Source organism: Emys orbicularis, chromosome 3 (genome assembly GCF_028017835.1).
Source record: "Emys orbicularis isolate rEmyOrb1 chromosome 3, rEmyOrb1.hap1, whole genome shotgun sequence".
Taxonomy (NCBI): Eukaryota; Metazoa; Chordata; order Testudines; family Emydidae; genus Emys; species Emys orbicularis.
This window is the reverse complement of record NC_088685.1, coordinates 165,564,297-165,580,884: the sequence shown is the minus strand read 5'-3', so window position 1 is coordinate 165,580,884 and position 16,588 is coordinate 165,564,297. Positions and strand designations below refer to the sequence as shown.

At 41.7% G+C, this 16,588-nt stretch overlaps 1 pseudogene; it reads left to right on the top strand.

The window, feature by feature from the left end:
* The first annotated feature begins 247 nt into the window (after window positions 1-247).
* Window positions 248-15,708, top strand: LOC135876291 (mitochondrial amidoxime reducing component 2-like; annotated as a pseudogene).
* The last annotated feature ends 880 nt before the right edge of the window (window positions 15,709-16,588 follow it).

The window sequence follows — 16,588 nt, the reverse complement described above, 5'->3', positions numbered from 1 at the left end:
GTGTTCTTCAAAATGTGTTGCTCATGTCCATTCCACATCCTGCCCTCCTTACCCTCTGTCAGAGTTGTCTGGCAAGAAGGAACTGAGGGTGGGGGGAGCGCACAGTACCCCTTATACCATGCCATGGCGGCGCCACTCCAGGGGTTGCGGTGCCACTCCAGGGGGCGCTCCCCTATGGGTACTGCTAAGGGAAAAACTTCCGGCACCAGTGCACGTGGCGAGCACGCACACCTATTGTAGAATAGACATGAGCAACACATCTCGAAGAACACCAGTTACGGAAAAGGTAACTGTCTTTTTTCTATATCGCTAAATAGCCTTAAGGATTTGTGTGCCATCTATATTTGAAGAAAACAGACTATAATTAAGCAAAGTTATTAGCTAGTATTGAGGCTAGTATGGGCCCAGTCCTGCTCACACTGGTATCAGTGGGACTTTTTGCCACTTTTCACTGGAGAGTGACTCATCTGTTCTTTATTGGCTAGTTGCATCTAAAGAAGGGTCCCTCTTATTCAGCTAACATCCTTCTCCAGCTTAAGTGACAGAGGTCTGGGTTTTATTTAATTTATTTATTTGGACCAATAGGACCAGGGTTCCGGTAATGGATTTATAGCAGTTGATATGTGGTTTATTAAGAAGAGGTGGCAATCTTTCATAGCTAAGGTTGAAACTAGAGTCCCAACTAAAACAAATCCTTCACATTTTGATTAAACTGAATGTGTACTTTTTATTATTCAGTCTAAAGTGGTACCTTTTTTGATACTTTTGGCGAAGTGTCTGATGTTTTGTCCCTGTATCTCCCCAACAGAATCACATTACAAATTTGATCTATGGGTAGATTATTTTTTAAATAATCCCTTCTTTCCTAAATTAGTTCAGTTGTTTATCTAATAAAGGCATTGTCTTTCCATTACTCTCAACATTTTTATTCTGGTCAGCCATAATTTCATGGGTATTTTTTAACCAGAGAATGTTTAAGAAATTACTATTATTTGAAAATTAGATGGGATTCCTTATCAATGGGGCCAATAGATGGGGGTGGGGGTGCACATGGTGACAGAATATGCTCGTTCCTTAGCAGTCTGGTCTACTTTTCAAAGTGAAAGGAAATGCTAGAATCTAGTAAAAATTACTCTTTTTACATTTCCTACCAAAGGGTTCCCTTCTCATGTGGGACATGTACACAGGTCTATTTTCCTGACAAAGTGACGTGCAGAAAATGTAAGTGATTTGCATATATAGGAGTTTGTGACAGAGCTGGGAACAGACTTCTTCTCCCTGAGGTGGTAGATCCATGCATTATCCACCAAACCACAGACCCTCTTACCAGGGCCGCCCAGAGGATTCAGGGGGCCTGGGGCAAAGCAATTTCGGGGGCCCCTTCTATAAAAAAAAGTTGCAATACTATAGAATACTATATTCTCGTAGGGGCCCCTGCGGCGCCCGGGGCCTGGGGCAAATTGCCCCACTTGCCCCCCCCCCCCCTCTGGGCGGCCCTGCCTCTTACAGAAATTGCTTCTAATCTCTGTACTTAGGCTGGTTTTATCATTGGCTAAATGAATAAAGCCTACCTACCTCAGTAAAGTGATCACAGATCAACAGACGAGAGCTCTGCGTAAGTGTAAAGCATTAGACAATCTGTTTTATGCCACTATTTAAATATATATATTCACTTTCCTATGCAAAAGAAATACGAATGCTGGAGAGAAACCAACCAACCCTCAAAACACTCTATATCTTGAGAATTTAAAAATAAATAATTTTTATACCAGTTAAGCTTGCTAAATAACAGTGTTCTTAACTAACATCTCATTAACAAAACCAAACACTTAAAAGTAAGCAAAAAATAGATTGGGACAGCCCTTATTTTATCTACATACTAAACAATATCACTTTTATCAGTGATATTGACATACATATATTTCATCATAACGTTAACTCTAATCTTAAATAAATAGTATAGTATGAGTGTAATCTCAAAATATAAACCTAGTACCAAACTCTGATTAATAAAAGACGAAGAAAATAAGTGGGTATGTGTATATAGATACACACACACACACACACACACACACACACACACACACACACACACACACACACACATATTTATATATGACACAAATTCATTGGTGGTTTTGCATTGTCTTCAAGGAGAATAGGATTAGACTACTTGATTTCAGTGGGCATTGTTTTAAGAGGAGGTGGCTCTGAATGAATGTGTATAAAGATGCAACAATCATGCACCTTCTGGTGTCTGTTTAAATTATCCTATGGTACAAAAAGGAGCTCAGTCACATACTTGTGCTGTGATTCACTTGATTAAATTAATCTGTGTAGCTTTGGGAGAAGTATTTATTTTATAAATAAAAGCCAGTATTCTCTTTGGAAATAGTCATGCCGTTGTTTTCAGTCAGGTTGTTGTAAGCCCCAGTTCTGAAGTCTTTACTCAGGCATACCGCCCCTTAAATTCAATAGAAAGAATGTTGGGTTTGATTAAGGCACAGGATTGGGAGGCCAGAAACATGGCTTCTATTCTTGGCTTTGCCACAGATTCCCTGTGTGGCCTTTGGCAAGTCACTTCATCTCTGTTTTTCAGTTTCCTCATCACTAAAAAATGGGGATAGTAATGCTGCCCTACCTCCCTGCAATGTTGAGACTAAATTAATTAACATTTGTAAGGTGTTTTGAGATCCTCTGATGGGAGGTGCTACACAGGTGGAATTTATTTATTAATGGGAGTTTGCCTGCATCAAGACTTAGGGCTAGGCCTCTAATTCATCTTAAATCTTAAGCAGGAAATCGGTGTGGAGGGAACAGGCAATATTTGCCTCTTCTCTTGTGAGCAGGTACACAGGCACAGAGCCGCCCTCAAACAGACGAAAAGAGCAAAAATGAAGGACACAGGCACCTCCCATCCCCCGCTGACTGATGTAGCCCTGGTGTAGCTGCAGCTATGTTGACAGGAGAATGTTCCTATTGACCTAGCTATCATTGCTCTGGCAGGTGATGTGCCTACACTGACAGAAATAACTCTTCAGTCAATAGAGGCTGCGTCTACTCTACGGAACTGTGGCAGCATAGCTGTGCTGGTATAGCCCTTATAGTGTAGACACAGCCAGAGAGAAGTCTGCAATGCCTCCTCAAAACCCTCACAGCGTGTCTATTCCAAGATGTGCAGAATACACTGACTTCAGTGAGGATTGGGGATGGCTGGTGCTTCTCGCAATCAGGTCTTGGTCATCTATCAAACTACACAAGATCAGGCTACAGTCGCAGATTGAGGCATTTTCTTCTAAATCTGGTATCCTCAAAATATGTGCTCTTGGAAGGAGAACCTGAAGCAAGAAAGAAACACACACACACACACACCCTATTGGGTTAAATTAAAGCCAAATCATAATGTGTCTGATGTATAGAACTCAGAGACTGAAACATGTACGGAAAAATAAGAGTTCTGAAAAGAGGGCAGGCAGGCTTAATCCTTAGTGCTTGCAGGCATAGGTGCTGGAACTAGGGGTGCTGCCCCACCCCCTGGCTTGAAGTGGTTTCCACCGTATACAGGGTTTATAGTTTGGTTCAATGGCTCCCTGCACCCCCACTATATGAGTTGTTCTAGCACCCCTGCTTGCAATGCCCTTCAACAGGTGTGCTGAGTTCAGAACCATTTACACTGTTTGCTTTAGCTGTTGAATTACAGAGTGAAACTTTCCCCTGCCTCCAGCATGCACCCTTTGCAGGGAGGACTGGCTGACAAACGAAACCTGCCTCTGATGATGTGGGAATTTACAATGGAAAGATATTGTTTCCAAAAGGATTAATGGTTTTGTCTAACTGGATAATGTATTAACTGGGCATATATTGATGAAGGTAACTTTAGCATAAATTTCTCATGTACCATTGACTTCTAATGTAACAATGTTTAAAAATAAAGAGCCATACTGTATCATTGAGCTTCAGTAAAAACTCTTTATTGTTTTCACTGGGGCTTCAGCTTAAACTCTGATGGCAGGATATGACCATGAAAAATAACAATGCAAAGGAGCCATCTAGCTGGCTTAATTAGCTCTTTGAGGATTCTTCCTGCATAGGAGAATCCTTAGGTGGTATATGGCTTTGAGGCAGCGATAATTTGGTAGGGAACTAGAATAGGCAGTTGTATGTGAAAAGGAGCCATAAAAGAATCTTTGTGGCCCCCTACCAGTCTTCTGCCAAACACAGCTCAGCTGGATCGAAGGATCTGGTCCACTGTATTAGTGGATCCAGAAGCAATGTTAGAAACATTGACATTAAACAGTTGCTTTCCGGACATTCAGAGTGTTTACCTAGTTAAGGGAATTTTCTTCTTGCTTCTTTAAAATACATTTGCAGTATTTCATTCTGAACTGTGGTGTCTCGGAGGTAAAATAAATTGGAACAGTTCACTTTCAAAATTCATCCACATGGAGGTTTTTTTGTAATCTGCTGCAAGGTGTTTGGACTCGATATGCAAGGCAGGGAGTGTGGTGATGAGGTAGCTTGGTGGCTCACCTTCTTGAACAGTGAATCATATCGACTGGTACCTTTGAGTCTCATAGGGCACCAAAGAAATCAAGCGAGATTGAGCCTCCTTTTCGATCAATTGATAAGATTAGACAATCAGTTTTCCTTGTGATAATCAGGGTATTTTTAAAATCTCATCTTTTGTTGTTTATTTTGTTCTGTTTTTCATCCCTCCTCATTCTTTTTACATGGTAAGTGAGGGCTGAGTTAAGGAATTAGTTGGTGGTGGTGTAGAAAAGATCAGGAGCAAAGGGGTTAGATACTATTTTAAAAAATATTTAGTGTAATTATTATGAATCCTATATTTGAATAGCAATTGGATTGTTCTCTTTTAACACCCAAGAATGGAAGTGACTATCATGGAACATCATGTTTTAATATATTTTCAAGCATTAATATTCTACAGGTGATTGGGAAGTATGATTTTTGATGTATCTTTTGGAGGTTTTCTCCATTCCTTTGGACAGATTGCCAACCCTGACTGTGGTCCAGCCTTGATAATCTCAGACATTTCAGTGGAAGATCTAAATACAAGGATGGAGAAAAAAATAGATGTGCAATTTTAGGCCAAATATTACTATTTTGGGTTGCAGAGCTTATACAGAGATAGAGAAAATACTTTAATATTTGATACTATTAGACTTGGGTTTGTTCTTCAATAACTTCTTTCCTAAAGTATTAGGATAAAATGTCTAAAGCTCACCTTGGAAAGCATGTTGTGAATGTGTGAGAGGCATTAGGGTTTGTGGATAAATAAACTTCATTGTCATTCATTCAATTAATAGTTTAGGATAAAACACACATTTTGGGTAGCAAACTAGTTGCAATATATAATGGCTTTGGTCTTGGGGGGAAAGGAGAGGTAAAGTATAGCTACTATGATTTCATGTTAAATAATCTCAAATTTCTGTATGTTTGCGGGGCAGAAGGAGAGTCATGTGATGGATAAGTACAAGTTCTGTTTGATGGTTCTCTAATACAGTGGGCGCAGGGGACCCATTTGTAAACCTTGATGGCTTGTTGCAACCTAGTACATAGCTTTAGTGCAAAAAACATCTGGTTTGCTAAATATTTCTTCCCCACGATGTATAATATACACATTAATGTAATAAGTACTAAATAAGTACGCTGCGTGTACCACAGCAGAGGCTCCTGCGGCTCCTGTGCCACGAGACTGGCTGGGTTCAGCTCCCTCCTCTCTCCAGGCATTGTGACCTCCAGGTTTACAGCGCCAATGTGGGGCCGGTCACCAGCCAGGGCCTGGGGCCTGGTGCATGGTATCGCAGCACCCCTACTCACTCAAACTTGACCTGGATTCCCCCTGATCATCATGACAGAGAGTTGACTGGGCCAGACCTGTGTAGTGCTATGATCCTGTGCACCAGGTTGCAACGCCTGGAGTGGGGACAGGTTGCCGAGCCCAGCCACCCCTGAGGGACTGGAGCCCCAGGAGCCATTGCTGAATGTGGGGTGGGCTCTGCAACCCCCCCCCAGACTTTCCAACCCCCACCTTCCAGGTCTCCCACATGACCCTTTGACATATTCTGAAGACCCAGTTTTGGGTTGCGACCCACGAGTTGTGAAACCCTGCTCTAATGCCACTGCTATAGTGCCTGGGTTTGCTTGTGTTGCATCAGTGTTGCTAGAAGGTTGAGTTTGCACTCTATTCTTAAATTCCCACTTCTCATCTCCCCTCCCACTCCAACCCCCACACCAAAACCCTGTAGTAGAGCACAATACATACCACCATAAAACTCAAGAAATATTTAATGCCGTATTCAAAAGAAGACATTCTAATTATGTACTTTCATGCTGATGGTGTCCTCCAATAAAGAGATTAGTACATGTAGGTTAGCTAAAAACAGCCGTATGTCAATTTGAATGACTAGCTATGGGGTGTGTGTTCTAATCTAGTTTTTACCCTCTATGACTAGAAAATACTCTCTGCAAAAGACTCTGCTCTGGCATTTCGGAAAGGATGAAGTAGCCTATCTTGGCCTTACAACTGCAGCAAATCTTTTTCTAATCATCATTATTAAATAATCTCCTAGATTGCCTGAGTCAGGAGTTTCCAGTTTTATAAATTGTGCTGTATGTAACATGCATCTGTACTAACGCGGATGCTTTTGATCTGTCCCACACCCCGTTGTTCCATAACTACACCCCAAATATTTGCCTCTGGAAGATGATACAGTGAGGGGAAGGTGTGCAAAATAGAAACAGCATATATTTGAGTATTATTCCAACCTTAATGTATTGGTTGAAGGTGACTGCATTGATCTGTAATCCCTTTGGTGTCAGGAGTTCAGCAGTGGCAGTACGTTTTTGTTAACCATCAGTGCCAAGAGGTAAATAATTGACACAGATCCCCTCTAAAACCTGAATCAAACCTTTTCCTAGGCTAAAATAAAAACTAACTTTCCCGTCATTATTTCAGTTTTGTATTTCATTGATTTTGTTTCAGCTGCATCCATAGGTGCCGACTCTGGAGCACCCACGGAAAAAAATTAGCAGCTGATTAGCACCCACTAGCAGCCAAGCTCCCCCCCCACAGTGCCTCTCGTCCACCGATGGCCCCACTGATCAACTCCTTCCCCCTCCCTCCCATCCCTCCCACCCGCCGCGATCAGCTGTTCTGCGGCATGCAGGAGGCACTGGGAGGGAGGGGAAGGAGCGGGGACAGGGTGTGCTCGGGGGAGGGGGCAGAAAGAGGCAGGGAAGAGGCAGGGCGGGGGCATAGTGGGGGCAGGAAGAGGTGAGGTCGGGGCTTGGGGAAAGGGGTGGAGTGACTGCGGGGCCTGGGGCTGAGGTGGGCACCCCCTGGGTAGAGAGGAAGTTGGCACCTATGGTTGCACTTAGTGGTCCGAACCAGGTTGGGGCATCTTTGTGCTAGGCACTGTACAGACATAGTAAAAGACAGTTCTTTGCAGTCTAAAAGAGAAGGTGTATTAGGTGGGTGAAACAAACAAGCAAGGGGGAAGAGGAGTACAGGGTGATAATAATATTAGGATGTTTTAGCATAGGCTAGCTGTGTGCACAGTTCATAGCTGTAATAAGCCAGTAAGAACACATAAGAACGGCCATACTGGGCCAGACCAATGGTCCATCTAGCCCAGTATCCTGTCTTCTGACAGTGGCCAATGCCAGGTGCCCAGAGGGAATGAACAGAACAGGACAATCATCAAGTGATCTATCTCCGGTTGTCCACTCCCAGCTTCTGGTAGTCACAGGCTAGGGACACTCAGAGCATGGGGTTGCATCCGTGACCACCTTGGCTAATAGCCATTGATGGACTTATCCTCTGTGAACTTATCTAATTCTTTTTTGAACCAAGTTATAGTTTTGGCCTTCACAACATCCCCTGGCAAACAGTTCCACAGGTTGACTGTGCATTGTGTGAAGAAGCACTTCCTCTTGTTTGTTTTAAATCTGATGCCTATTAATTTCATTTGAGTGACCCCTGGTTCTTATGTTATGTGAAGAAGTAAATAACACATCCTTATTCACTTTCTGCATGCCATTCATGATTTTATAGAGCTCTATCATATCCCTCCTTAGTCATATCTTTTCCAATCTGAACAGGCCCAGTCTTTTTAATCTCTCCTCATATGGAAGCTGTTCAATACCCTTAATCATTTTTGTTGCCCTTCTCTGTACTCTTTCCAATTCTAATAGATCTTTTTTGAGATGGGGCGATGACATCTGCATGCAGTATTCAAGGTATGGGCGCACCATGAATTTATATAGATGCAATATGATATTTTCTGTCTTATTATCCATCCCTTTCCTAAAGATTCCTAGCATTCTGTTAGATTTTTTGACTGCTGCTGCAACTGAGCAGATGTTTTCAGAGAACTATTCACAATGACTCCAAGATCTCTTTCTTGAGTGGTAACAGCTAATTTAGACCCCATCATTTTGTATGTATAGTTGGGATTACGTTTTCCAATGTGCCTTACTTTGCATGGATCAACATTGAATTTCATCTGCCACTTTGTTGCCCAGTCCTGTGAGATCTTTTTGTAACTCTTCGCAGTCTGCTTTGGCCTTAACTATCTTGAGTAATTGTGTGTCAGTTGCAAATTTTGCCACCTCACTGTTTATCCCTTTTTCCAGATGAGTTATAAATATGTTGAACAGCACTGGTCCCAATACAGATCTCTGGAGGACACCACTATTTACCCCTCTCCTTTCTTAGAACTGACTGTTTATTCCTACCCTTTGTTTCCTGTCTTTTAGCCAGTTACTGATCCATGAAAGAACCTTCACTCTTATCCCATGGCTGCTTACTTTGTTTAAGAGCCTTTGGTGAGGGACCTTGTCAAAGGCTTTCTGAAAGTCCAAGTACATTATATCCATTGGCTCACCCTTGTCCACGTGTTTATCGACCCCCTCAAAGAATTTTAATAGATTGGTAAAGCATGATTTCCTTTTACAAAAGCTGTGTTGACGCTTTCCCAACAAATCACATTCATTCATATGTCTGATCATTCTGTTCTTTGCTATAGTTTCAACCAATTTGTCTGGTACTGAAGTTAGGCTTACTGGCCTGTAATTGCCAGGATCGCCTCTGGAGCCGTTTTAAAAAATTGGCATCACATTAGTTATCCTCCAATCTGTAGTAATAATTGCAACTCATCACCTGCCTACCTGTTATAAAATAGCATCTGTGAATTCTGTTGGGAACAGGAACTGGAAATGTGGAAAAACTATCAGACGGGCTGGAAATCTATTGGGAACAGCCTAATTGTGCAGACCCATGAGGTTTACGTAAGTGTGACAATAGGAGTTGAGATTAAACACTTTTTTAAAAATAAGCAGGTCTCTCCAGGAAAGTCTTTCTAAGGTGATAGAAGTTGGACAAGACTAAACTGTCCCTGGATAAATATTTTCAATGAGCTACTAATAATTCAAGCCATGTAAAATCATTTATTTGTGGTCTTTAACACATTTCCATATACTAAGCAGCTAATACACGCCAAGTGAAATGTGAAGTGCGTGTTGTAATGTTGAGTAGCAATGTTTTGTTTATGGGTGACATGGCACTTTTATGGTAAGTTTCTGTTTTCAGGTACATAACTTCTTGAAAACGTTCTCCTCTGCACTGCAGTTTCTCATATTTATTCTCAGCCTGAAGGTGAATATTTTTAGTATAATTCTGTGCATCTCTCTGAGTTATTGGAGCAGGTGGGAAATGAGTTTTCTTCAAGTGTTGAAAAAATTATTCAGATGTATTTTTGCCCTCTAGTGGAAAAGGCTTAGCTTTTTTATCTTATTGTTGCAAGATGTAACTATTTGCTTTGTACTCTTTTAAAAAGTCAGAATTCCATGAAATGTTATGCAAAAACGGTTAACATTATGATCGAGAACCAATAATCAGACTTATTCAAAATTTTCACTGCAATGGGTACTGTCACGTTGCATATTTATGCAGCAAGGTATAAACCTAATGGCATATACAGGACTAGAACAGTACATACTTTGTGTGTGAGAGAGAGCTAGCTACTGCTACTACTATAACCTTGAATTTCCTGACTCTGTTGTGTGACTGCAGCAATACAGATGAGACCTTAACTTCTTTCACTGATGTTTTGGGAATACCACTTATGAACAGTTAACTAGGCTAAAGCACATGAGGTGTGAAGTGTTTGAGTGCAGTAACTTTTACTCTCTGATGCTGTAACACATTTTGAGGGACCACATTGCCATCCTGTGGTGAAGTGTGTGTGAAGCACTCCTGGCATCACACTAAACTAAGTAGAATTTCATGCATGATGTACTGTGATTAGGAGTAGACAGTTGGGAAAAATTAATGGATTTTCTCTCTGTAATACATTCAGGGGGAACAGGCTTATGAAAAACATACTCAAGTATCTGCTTATAGCTCTTTGGAAGAGCAGGAAAACTATTCTGAAATATGACTGGTAATTCCTCTGACGAAATAATATTGTGACTTCCATCTGAAGGTCTTTGTGCAGTTCAAACACATTAATTTAGCCTTATAAGAACCCTGTGATGACAGTTAAGTATTGACTCTATTTTACGGATGAGCAAAGTGAAACACAATATGTTAAGTGATTTGATAAAGACACAGAGGTTAAGGTGTGTACGAGCCTCTCCAGTACAAAAGCAGGAATAGGAGAATAAACTGATGTCTGAACTTCACAGTCCTGTTGGCTCAGGGAGTCCAACATCAGGGCTAGACACATAGCTGTCTAGCCCTGATGTAAATCTATCTGAGGGGTGTCCCAAACACAATACTTGTTTGATACAAATACGTAGCCAGTATTCATAACTTCAGATACAAAGATGATACATGCATAAACAGGTCTACCATACTTAGCAATTCATAACTTTTCTAGTGATACCTTATGTGACATTGTATAAGATTTATTGCAACTTTGTAACAATGGTGACCAGGAGCGCCGCCAGCTTTTTTGCCGCCCTAGGTGGCGGAAGGTCCCGACCCCGAAATGCCGCCCCTGACAGAGGCGGCAGAAGGTCCCTCCCCCGAAATACCGCCAACGACCGGGGCGGCCGAAGATCCGGCCGCCGCGGTCGCCGCCCCCCAAATGTTAGCGCCCTAGGCGACCGGCTAGGTCACCTAATGGGTTGCGCCGGCCCTGACGGTGACTCTATTAGTGTAAATAGAACGAGGAGTACTTGTGGCATGAAAGCTTATGCCCAAATAAATTTGTTAGTCTCTAAGGTGCCACAAGTACTCCTGTTCTTTTTGCGGATACAGACTAACACGGCTGCTACGCTGAGATCTGTTAGTGTAACTAGTCATTCTTATAGAGCATCACACTCCTTCTGCATGGGACCACTGGGGCTTTTCCTGTGGATCTGGTCCCTTGCATACAAGCAGTTCTGGGGAGCCTAAGAGACTTCCCCATGGCATCCAGGACATTTTGAGAAGTGCTTTTGAATGTCAAGCTAAATAGACAGTGCTTAATTTACTAAGGATACCTGGGATGGGAGCCTAACTGGTGATGTGGAAATGAAAGAGGTGATGGCTTGTGGAGGGTAAGTCTGCATTATTATACAAGGAGAATAATCAGCTGTTTGCATATTTTATGCTTAATATTGTTTGCCATTGCAGGTGTATTTTAACAACTGTTGACCCAGACACTGGGATCATGGACAAGAAGGAGCTACTGGAGAGGTAGCTAAAATATTAAAGTAATTCTAATCAGTTATGTATCCAGTACAGTTTTATTAAATTGCATTGACTGCGTAGACTGTCGGTCATTCATCAGTTAAGACTGAGCCAATCACAACACGTCTTCCAATCTTCTCTCGCTCTGGCCATCCTTCGCCATGCTTGTCCATATCTCCTTGTTAGGAAATCATCCCAACTCTTTGGAGGCCGACCGCGTGACCGTTTCAGTTCTCACGGATACCACTCAGATATAGCTGCAGTCCATCTGTTGTCACTGAGTCGGGCCACATGTCCCGCCCATCGCATTTTGTTGAGCCTGCTTTCAACAACAACATCTCGCACTCCAGACTGCTGCCTAATTATTTCATTGGGGATGTGATCGCAGAGCGAAATGCCCAAAAATTTTTGTTCCATCACCCTCTATGTGACAGACAGTTGATGTTCTTCAGTCTTTGTCAGTGACCATGTTTCGCTGCCATATAGCATCGCTGGAAGCACGGTCGAGTTAAAAAGATTCGCACAAGTTGTTTTGCTGATCTTTCCTTGGAGGATGTCCCTGATGTCGTTGAATGAGCACCATCCAGCTTTTTTTCCGCGTGACAATTCACCTTTCTGATCGTGGCGCATGTTGACTTCCTGGCCCAAATAAATGTATTTGTCGGCCTCTTGGATCTGCTCTCCTCCAAGAGTTATTTGGGTTCTTGGCAGAACATCTGATCTCATATATTTAGTTTTCGACTGGTTCATTTTTAATCCGACTTGTATTAATGATGGCTGGGTGTATGGGTCTATGGGTATAGCTGACACTTCATCTATTTATAATAACTTACACATAGGTGTATATGTGTGTATACAATATATAGAACACATGTGATTGTATCCATCTCCCTCTGATGCTTTGTGTGTCACTTGCCTCCTTAGACTGTGAACTCTTTGGTGCAGTGACTAAGGGTCTTTCAACACAGCAAAGAAAAACCCAGGACTGGCCCATGCCAGCCAACTCGAACTCACGGGGCTGAGGCTGTGGGGCTGTTTCACTGCTGTGTAGACTTCTGGGCTTGGGCTGGAGCCCGAGTTCTGGGACCCTCCCACCTCACAGGGTCCTCGAGCCCAGGCTCCAGCCTGAGCCTGGAAGTTTACACAGCAATGAAACAGCCCTGGAGCCTGAACCCCGTGAGTCCCAGTCAGCTGGCATGGGCCAGCCATGGGGTTTTTCTTTGCTGTGTAGACACATCCTCTGTCTTTACATGTGTTTGTACCGTGCCTAGCACAATGGGGTCCTGGTCCTGATTAGGGCCAATGGGGACTATTATAATATAAATATTAAGGCCCCCATTCATGAAAGCCTGTGTTGGAGTGCTTTTCCAGATAGGTTTGCTTTCATGAATTGAGGCCTAAATAAAGTATATGTATATGCTTGTTGCAAAGGGCAGTTATTTTAAAGGCATTTGCAATTTGTCCCCAACATAATTCAACCTTGTAAATTAGATTTTTTATTTTAAATAGTTAAAAACAAACAAAAAGCCCTTCATCTGCTGGAATGGTCTGTATTTAAAACTCTGCAAGGAGAATATTTTCAAACCATGTAATCAAAGGGATGGCGATTGAACTAGCCTTTTACCTTTTGAAGACCTGGGACAAATTCCATCTGTGGTCACAATGAAAATAATCCTGAGTATTTATGTAGTACTTTATATATTCACAGAGCAGTACAAACCTCTGTGGTTTCTTCTTAGTTTTCATTTATGCCTGTCAAAACCCACTGCACAGTATGGTACAATTCAGTCTTATAGTGTTCCCTAAAAATGTTTTTAAATGGATTCATTCTTTATTTCAGTTGCTGCTTTTTGTGGTTCACGTACACATTCCATTTTTTCAGCAGCTCCTTATTTAAATATATTCTGCCTGAATTACTGGCCTTGTACTTATCATCTTAGGGATGTTAGAGGTGATGGTGGATAATCCCCACCAAGCCCTATGTACAATGTCTGGCGACAGCAACACCTGGGAATAAAGAGCCATCTTTCTTGAATACTGCAAACAGGATTTGGCCTGTGATCTCAGCTCGCCTTTTTGCTGTCAGATCATCTACTGACTTACTCTATTCTTTTCTACACTATCTCATTGGGTAAAGGCCCTACAACTGCTTTCAATTTTAAGCTTAGTGACTTTCTTTTCAGAGCTCTGAGTTTTCTGTGAACTTTTTAGTCTTCCATGTTAGCTTTCCTGACCTTATTACTTAAGACAAAAGTGTGTGTGTGTGTGTGTGTGTATATATACACACACACACACTTTGTCTTAATTATACATACACACAAAAATGAGAGCGAGAGATGTATGTAAAGTTGTTTAACACTAATAAACAGAATCCTGCCCAATTCTGAATTTTTTACTCTCACAAAACTCTATTGACTTCAATTTTCCCTGCTTTTTTATCTATTTTGGTAAACTGGAGAGCAGTAGCACATCTCTAAAGTAGAAAAGTGGGCCTAATAATAAGGCTAAGGATCTAACTGGTTACCTTTCTCTACACTGAACTATTACACAATTACATCTATCTAAACTCAATGTGGCTAATGCTCCGTAACGCTTTGCCACACAGCACAGCAAAGTCAGTGCTTAGTATTTTACTGCAATTTTAAACTATCATAAATATAATGAAGCATAAACTTCCAGGAGATGGAGTAAAAAATTTGGGTGAGAGAAGGTCCGACCTCTATGATTTCCCAAAGGTCTGATTCAGCTGGTGCTGAGTGCCCTCCACTCCTGGCTGGAGAGACTTTAGCACTTGGCAGCACTGGATCCTAAATCTGGGCTAGGTAAATGGTTGTCAGAAAACAATTTCCCTACCACTGTGGTTTTCCAGATGTCCACGCAGTGAAGCTGCATTTTATTCTTTTTGTCAGCTGTTTGACAATGCTGCTGCTTTTAAAATAAATACAAATGTTAAGATCCTAAATCATTAATGAAGTACAATACACTTTAAAATCACATTTGAAAATAGTTTCTCTTATCCACTTGACAGATCCTGAGTTCAAGATTCTATTACACGAGTTGATGTCACACATGCCTGAACATTTCAGGGAGCTTTGCTCCTTACACTATTTACATGTTTGTGATGTCTGTAACTCTTATAGGAAAAACAGAGGACTCTGAACTTGGATTTTGTCAGGGGGGATAGGGGAACCCTCGCCATCCCCCATAAAATGTGGATAATGGTACTGACCTCCTTTGTAAAGCGCTCTGAGATCTATGATGACAAGTGCTATATAAAAGCTAGGTGGTATTATTTGCTGTTTGTAATTTATCTGCCAGTTTGTTTCATTATGTCCCCATAAATCAGTGGAAGTTTGACTTAAGTCATTTAAGTCAACGGAAGTTTTGCCATTGATTTAAATGGGAACAGGACCAGACCTTTAATTATTTAAGAATGTAAGTATTTATATTTATATATTTATTTTTACAAAGCACTTCAGTTCACTTGTAACCTGAAGAAAAGTACACAGTGAAATATGTGCAAGAGATCAAATGTATTAAACAATCTCATTGGAGATTATCCCCATATGTATTTCCCTGGTCTTGGCATGCCCACCTCCATTAAGCAACCAATGTTAGTCATTCCTTTGAGTGGTCTTTAAAAACAAGTTTCACTGAACTTTAAATCCTGCTGATTGTAATCTGCTACCACCTGAAAGGTAAAGTGAAGTAGCTCCAAGCAGAAATGCAGACAGGCGCTACAAACACTTTTATGATGCCACTGCATTTTATCCTCTTTCTTAACATGAAGAAAATGCTATTTTCAAATTGTGCTTTTAAAGCAGCAGCGTTTGTTTTGCCATAAGTGACTAATGCTGATCCTTTCCCCTCTCTGTACGTATTGGATGTGTGATCCTTCTCTGAAGCACAACATCTACGAATCAGCCCCACTGTTTGGGAGTCTTTTTGGCACTGATAAAATTGGAATACTTCAGGTTGGAGATCCCGTGTATGAGATAATCAAATGATGGAAGTGTGACGGGTTAGATCACAGAAACCCCCTTGGGAACTGCCAACCAATGTGGCAAGACGACTTCTACCCCTGCTTTCCCTGCCAGCTCGGGACATCAGCACCCTGTCTTGCTGAGCCAGACACGCCCGTCTACTCCAATACAGACCCAGGGTCTGAACCACATGCCCCAAAGCTGCAGACTTAACTGAAAGCAACTTACAGAAGTGTTCCTGTCTTTAACACTCAGATGCCCAACTCCCAATGGGGTCTAAACCCCAAATAAATCCGTTTTACCCTGTATAAGGGTTATACAGGGTAAACTCATAAATTGTTCGCCCTCTATAACACTGATAGAGAGATATGCATAGCTGTTTGCCTCCCCCCCTCGTATTAATACATACTCTGGGTTAATTAATAATTATTGATAATTATAATAATGATTTTTATTAAATACAGAAAGTAGGATTTAAGTGGTTCCAAGTAGTAGCAGACAGAACAAAGTGAATTACCAAGCAAAATAAAATAGAACACGCAAGTCTATGTCTAAGAAAACTGAATACAGATAAAACCTCACCAGTTCCAGTAAGCTTCCTTTTACAGACTAGTATCCTTCTAGTCTCGGTCCAGCAATCACTCACACCCCCTGTAGTTACTGTCCTTTGTTCCAGTTTCTTTCAGGTATCCTTGGGGGTGGAGAGGCTCTCTCTTTATCCAGCTGAAGACAAAATGGAGGGGTCTCCCACAGGCTTAAATAGACTTTCCCTTGTGGCGGGAGACCCCCTCTTCTCTCCTATGCAAAGTCCAGCTCCAAGATGGAAATTTGGAGTCACATGTGCAAGTCACATGTCCATGCATGACTGAGTTTCTTACCAGCCAAGCCAGATTCCTGTGAAAGC